We start from the raw sequence: 7,491 nt of genomic DNA on the forward strand, positions 1-7,491 counted from the left end.
ACTATATTGCTATTTTTCAGTCTGTGTGTATGTATGTGCGTGTGTGTGTGTGTGTGCATCATAGTCCTTTATAATCTGAGCTTTGTAATTTAATAATATTTTATAAATGTCTTTCATCTAAAATAATACCTCTATTAGTTTTCTATTTCAATGTAACAAATTACCACAAATTCAGAGGCTAAAAACAACACATATTAGTTATCTTACAGTTTCCATGAATCAGGAGTTCAGGCACAGTTTAGCTTGATTCTCTGCTCAGAGTCTCACAAGGTTGCTAGCATGAGGTAGGTCAAGCTGTGTTCTCATCTGGAGGTTTGACTGGGGAAGAATTCTCATCAAAGCTCATTTGGGTTGTTGACGCAATTTATTTTCTTGAAGCTGTATGACTGAGGGCCTGGCTTCTTCCTGGCTGTTGAATGGAGGCTGCCCTTAGGTCCTAGAGGCCATCCACAGTTGCCTGCCAGGTGGCCCTCTCTGTAGGCAGTTCATAACATGGTGGTTTGTTTCCTTAAGGCCGGTAAGATAAGTATTATATCTCTATCTCTATCTATCATAATCCAACCACAAGAGTGACACCTCATCACCTTTGCCATATTCTATTTGTTAGAAGCAAGTCTCAGGTCCTGTTCACACTCCACAAGTGGAGAGCATTACACAGGGTGTGAACATGAAGCTACTCTAGGATCCATTTGCCATACACCACTTAGAATTGAGCCACACTATTTCTGCTTTTGATACACTATTTAATGAATCCCTTATATTTGAACCTTAGTGTTCCAATATATTTTTGTCATTTTAAATAAAACTGCAGTGATCACCCTATTACCCTTGTGGTTCAATCTTTTCATAGGCCCTTAATTATTCCATTTTCACAAATTATAAAAGATGGATTTGTTGGGTTAAAAAGTTCACATATTTTAGAGGCAATTGATAGTGTTGCTAAATTGCTCCCTAGATCAATTTCCCCGGGTGGTGTAGGAGGGCGCAGGAGGCATTTTAGCAAACTAACCTAAGTTAACATTTGTAAAGTGCTTGAATAATCCTGGGCACACTGAAAGGTCATAAGTACATATTAAGTCAAATAAATTAAAAAAGAAAAAGAATTGAGTTACTTCATCCTCACAACAACCCTGTAAAGTAGGTACTAATGCTTTTCCCATTTTATAGAAGATGAGGCCAGAAGGGTAGGCAAAAGGTGACTGACTTAAATACCAAAGGACTGAACTGCATCCCAGCTTCTTCACTCATCAAGCATATGACTAAGCAAATTATTCTTCCTGTCTGAGTTTATTGTCTCCTTTGTCAAATAGGGTTAACAGCACTTACACTACCTCGCGTACATCAAGGGAGTTAATGCTTGGGCTGGTACTTGAAAGCTGTAGACCAGCGATTCTCACCTCTGGTTGCACAGTGGAATCACCTGGGGAGCTTTAAAAACGACAGGTGCCAGGGTCCTGACCCCAGAAATTCTGATGTAATTGGTCAGGGTCGTGGCCTGGGTATCAGGATTTTTTAAGGCTCACAGGTGATTCTAATATGCAGCCAGGGTTGAGACCCACTACTAGAGCCACCCACGCTTGCCAGGGATTATTTCTGCATACAGCTGAGGAAGCAACATTCAGTTCTTGTTCTCTGTTCTGAGCTGTCAGGAAATGGCCTGCTAGGGTCAGGCTGGAATCAAACCTCTGTCTTAAACTCCAGAGTCAACTCAGTCTGCTAAGTTAGTTTGGGAAGCCATCAATTACCTGCTGTTTTACCCTCCGGTGTGGGTCCCTGGGCAGCGGGGCATCAACCTCAGCTGTGCTGGCAGGGCTGCTTTTCAATGGAGCCTGCTGTCACTGCTGCCGCCGCTGCTGCTGCTGCTATTTTTCTAGAAGCCAAAGCAGATCCTCACATCAGAGCTTCAGCTCCCTGCTGCCTGTCAGTCACAGCTGCATGACTGAGACTGAGGGACCAGATGCCTGGCTGCCCGCCACTGGAGCTGGGTAGCAGATTTGCTGAGGTGTCTTTGGGGCCAGGCCAGCCTTCCAGTTCACTGTGAAGGCTGGAGATGAATTTCTCTGGGCAGCCAAATGCAGTTCGAAATGAACGTGATCAATCAAGGGAATGAAAGCCTTGGTCAAGTGGCCCCAGCATGACAGAGAAGGCCAGCACCAGCCTCTGCCTTTCTCCTATGCTTGAGAAATTGGGAGAAGGTACTTGTGTGTGCCATTTTGCTGAGGTCAAACACTACCCAGTGATTATGGGGGAAATGGTGGTGTAGAGAAAGACAAGGAAGAAAATGGAAAACTCTTATTTCAGGCAGGCCTACTAGGTGTCAGGCATTGTATGGGCACATTAAATGCATAACCTCATTGAATCTGAGTGATAGAACCACAAGAATTAGACACGGTTATCTCCATTTTACAGATAAAGAAGCTGAGCCTTAGAGAGGAAGCCTCCTTGTGAGGTCACGTCACTAGCAAATGACAAAAGCAGAATTCATGCTTTCACCTGCTGGCCTGCATAGCACTTGTTTTTTGCATACCACCCTGCTTCTCAAATTGGGAAGGGACATTTTTGATCCAGGTAGCTAGTTTTTTTGTGTGAGTTTCTTTGCCTCTCATTAGGGTTGTTGCCATCAGGGCCCATCCTTGGCTCAATAGTGCAATACTGAAGGTTGCTTTTGTCATGGTCCAACTTCTTCATTGAATTAATTTAGGCAATGTTAGCTGCTATAACAGACAAACCCCCAATTCTGAGGGGCCTAACACAATAGACATTTATTTCTTGCTCACATAAAGTCCAGCTGGCCGTGTGAGAATGAAGGTTTTGCTCCATGCAGTCATGCAGAGATCCAGGTTCCTTCTGTCTGAGGCTCTACCCTCCCCTACAGCTTCAGTGTCATCCACTAGGTCTTCTGCCTCAGAAAGGCAGGTGGGGGAAGGAAGCATGGAGGATCCTGTAGGAGGTTCCACAGCCCAGGTGAGGACACAGTACACCTTACTTCTGTCCACATTCCATTAGCCAGAACTCAGTCACATGTCAATGCCTAAGCCAAGGCAGGATGGGGAATACATCTAGCTGTGTGCCACCCAATAACCAGCACCCACGTCTTGGTTGGGGGGGCTGCCCTAGGCTGCCAGAATCTGCTTGGTCCTTGGGTACAGACAGCTGGGATTGCCCAGGGACAGCCCATTGACAAAATGGCTGATGGGTACAGGGTGTAAACTCCCCCTTGTCCCCTGATGGAGACACTATCTCCAGAGCACTGCTGCGGGATTAAGTCAAAGTTTTATCTCCATGGGGTTTTCCCTGATGCACCCTTGCTTGGCCTCCTTCCCTTCTCAGTGCTACTTCTACAATCCTCAACTGGCTTTTAATACAGATTTACCCACACCAGAGGGTAAAGCAGCAGGTAATTGATGGCTTCCCAAGCTAACTAAGCAGACTGAGTTGACTCTGGAGTGTTACACAGAGATTTGATTCCAGCCTGACCCTAGTGGGCCATTTCCTGACAGCTCAGAGCAGAGAACAAGGACTGAATGTTGCTTCCTTAGCAGTATGCAGAAGAGAAGGAAATGGATTTCAGTGAACGTAGAGTAGTTCTGTTCACAACCACGTATGCCCCTGACGTCTCTTCATTCTTGAGGCCTTACCTTCTTGATCTTACCCACACCCTCTCCAGAAACCCATCCTACACTTCATTTCAGTTCTCCTCTAATTGATAATTACCTTCTACCAAATTTCTGCCCTTCATGCATAGGTCAGGGCAGGAACACCAAGGGTACCCAGTCATGGCTCTGCTGAAGGTCTCTATGGGGCCACCTCACACCCAAGTGGCACTTTGGCTAAAGACCATGGGCCTCTCACAAGACCTCTGGCCCACCTTCTGCTGGCCCTTCAGAGGCAGGAGTCAATAATGGGGAGGCTGCCGGCCCTTGGCTTATCTCTTCGTTTGACTAATGATGATGAATGTCAGTGTGTGACTCCGAAATCCCCGACTGCTTTTCCTGCAGTGTCTCCTCCTCGGTGTGTTTTTTTTCTTCCTTAGCTCTGCTAGCTTCAGACCCCAGGGAAATGATGAGTTTCACAGTGATGGACGGTAGGGATTTTTCACAGCTGCTAATTCTGAAATCCCAAGTCAGCAGGATCTGTGCTACCAAGACACATGATTTAGAGGCACTCCATTAAGACTGAAAGTGTTCCCTTAGTATTTCCATAACCCTCTGTGATCAAGGACGCTTATACCTTTAAATTTCCTTCAGAACAAATATGGCAAGGAAGGGCCCAGTTGATGTCAAATGAGCATTCTTTTGCTATCTCCCTTTCCCAGGTGAAAGTGCTCCCAAATCCTTTCTCACTGGAACGCGAGGAGGAGTGGTCAGGACTCAAACCTGTGTGCCTTTTCCATGACACTTTTCAGAAACACGAGGGCCAGCCCAAGCAAAGTTTATCTGTGATGCTACTTTCAGTAGCTTCCAGGAGACCTATTTGCATTTTAGTGGGGAAGACCTTGGTCTAGAAAACATAGGGGGGCTCATTACCTTGCCAAGAATAGAGAGAAACAGGGCAGTTGCTGAGGGGAGGCAGGCCTTGTGGCTTATGGCTGAACTAGGAGGCAAGGTGGTCCAGATGCCTGTCACCAGCTGGTGTATGCAAAGGTCTGAGGCTCTTAAGCAAACTTCTCTTTTCTGCTGCCCTCCAATCAATCACTTGAACAAAAAATCCCTATCTCAGGCTCTGCTGCTGGGAAACATAACCTGAGACCTACTTAGGGTTAGATTAATGCCAGCTGTTTCAGTTTTCTCTTGCTGCCTTAACCTGCTACACTAGGCCTGTGAATCTGGGAAATAAGTAGAGAGAAACCTAAAGTCAAGGGGTGTCCTACCTACAGCTTATATGACTGAAAAAATATCAGGAGTTGGGGAAGAAGTTGCCCTGGGTCTCTGCCAAGAGTGTGTCTGCTGTCAGTGTCTGGTCTCAACTCTACAGGCCTAATCCTCCAGAATGAAGGAGGAACGGACATTTGGAACTCCACTAAGGGGTTACCTGCCAAGTGGGGGTTGCGAGGGCACAGGTGTAGGAGGATGGAATGTGGGTATGGGGATTGTTCTTTGGAGACGAAACTGTTAACTAAAAGTAGTAAACCCCCAAAGTAGATGTAGCCACAGAGGAAGGCCATGGTTTATGTTTTTGGTAAATAGAGGAGACATCTAAGTGGAATAAATAAGCAAGGCCAAAAACCCAAGAACTTTTTTTTAATGTAATATTCTGAAATGCACTCATGGCCTCACTTTGCACAGTAACACACTTACCTCCGGGGCTTTGTCTGACCATGTAACCTTGTTCATTTATGTGGTAGGGAGCTTTTCTGCCCAGCTAATCTTTCATTCTTCCAGTCTCCTGGTTTGAACTGCTCCATTCTGTCAAACCAAAACTGTAAAAAGAAGAAAAGCATAGAATAAAAAGCTGAGCTGAGATGCTTTTCCTTTCTTTGCTGACTGTGAATTATTGTGGTTGAATGATAACTCCCTCTGGGATAGATGGTAAATGATGAATGGGAGCTGCAGTGCTAGACTGACATCTTCTGGAAGGGAGTTGGTTGCCAAGGCCATTAGGAAGTCCCTGTGGGTCCCTAGACCCCTTGTCTTTAACTTTGCTATGCTATGGGCATAAAGGCATCTCACCACAGACAGGGGCTCTTGAAGTCTTTGGATAGGCCAGGCGCGGTGGCTCACGCCTGTAATCCCAGCACTTTCGGAGGCCAAGGCGGGTGGATCATGATGTCAGGAGATCGAGATCATCCTGGCCAACATGGTGAAACCCTGTCTCTACTAAAAATACAAAAATTAGCCAGGTGTGGTGGCATCGGAGGCAGGAGAATTGCTTGAACCCGGGAGGTGGAGGTTGCATTGAGCTGAGATCATGCCAGCCTGGCAACAGAGCGAGACTCGGTCTCAAAAAAAAAAAAAAAAAGTATTTGGATAATCCTGGTAGGTTAATTTCCATAAAGTTTAGTGCACAGTTGGCTCCCCTGTTCAGTCTTTTCTTGACTTGGTTTGCATACACCAAATCCAACCCTAAGAGATGACTCCACTCACATACTAATGAAACAACATCACATTATGGAATGAAAAAACAGACCAGCTTTTTAATCTTAGTTTCATCACTTACTAGCTCTGTGATCTTTGTCTGGCAGGACTGTATTTTCCAAAGGTGGCTGCAGTAGTAGCTTCTATCTTACGTGTTCTTCTAGAACTTTGCCTTCCTCCATCAAAAGGTGGAATCTAATGCCCCTCCCTTTGGAGCTGGCTGGGTGGATTTGTGACTATTTCCACAAATAGAATGTGGTGGGAAGTGATGTTGCCTGACTTCAGAGGTTAGCTTCTAAAAGGATCATACAACTTCTACTAGATTCTTTTGAGACACTCACTCTTAGAACTCAGTCACCATGCTGTGAGAAAGCCTAAGCAGCCTGTGGAGTGGCCTAAGTGGAGAGAAACCAAGGACACTGACCCACGATCCTGACTCAGCTCCTAACTGACAGCTGACACCAGCTTACCAACCATATAAGTGAACCATCTTGAAAGTAGATCTTCCACAGCCCAGTTGAGCTGCCCCAAATGATACCACTGAAAACAGAGATGATCCATCCCTGCTGAGTCCTTCCTGAATTGGATATTTGAGGGCATACATAAATTATTATTATTTTTAACAATAAACTTTAATAATGAGTTTTGGGGTGGTTTGTTGCACAGTAATAATAGGTAACTGCAACATTTGGGACCCAAGAGTCCCACATTTCAGAATACATTTTATAGATATAACATCATCAGTAGATCTATAAGGATGTCTTTGTGCTATGGCTGTAAGGGAAAAAAAACCCTTGAAGCAACCAGAACACCAGGCCGTTAGAAATGATTGCACAAATTGTATATCCTGTTTGTACCTTAGACTGTGCAGTTATTGCAAAGAATCAGTTAGCTCTATATTAATTGCCTTAGAGAGATGGCTATGATGTATTGTTAAGGTAGAAAAACACGTTGCAGAGTAATTTATAACATGATCCAACTTTTGTAAAAATGAACAGCAATTAACTCCCTCTGTACATGTGTATATATGTTTGTAGGAGTATGGAGAATTTCATGGAAAGACACATACCCTGATGATAACATTAGATACATCAGCAATATATGGGAGTGGGGCAGGCAGGAATCATGGTCACAGTGGTGATACTGAGGAGGGTCTTAGGGTAAAAATATTAAATTTATACATCTTTGGATTGTTTCATTTGGTACAATGACCATATCTTGTTTTTGAAATAAAGAAAGTGCAGGAAAGGAAAAGAAACTTTCCTACTAAGTTTAAGAAAGAAAGGAATAAAGGGCATGGAACTTGGAAACTGACAGATCTAGATTTGAATCCCAGATCTGCTATATACTAAGCGATCTTGAGCAAGCTACCTGACCTCCCTGGGCTTCTGTTTCCTCACCTGGAAAAAGGAAAAAT

The sequence above is a fragment of the Gorilla gorilla genome, chromosome X (assembly GCF_029281585.2).
Source record: "Gorilla gorilla gorilla isolate KB3781 chromosome X, NHGRI_mGorGor1-v2.1_pri, whole genome shotgun sequence".
NCBI classification, from domain to species: domain Eukaryota; kingdom Metazoa; phylum Chordata; class Mammalia; order Primates; family Hominidae; genus Gorilla; species Gorilla gorilla.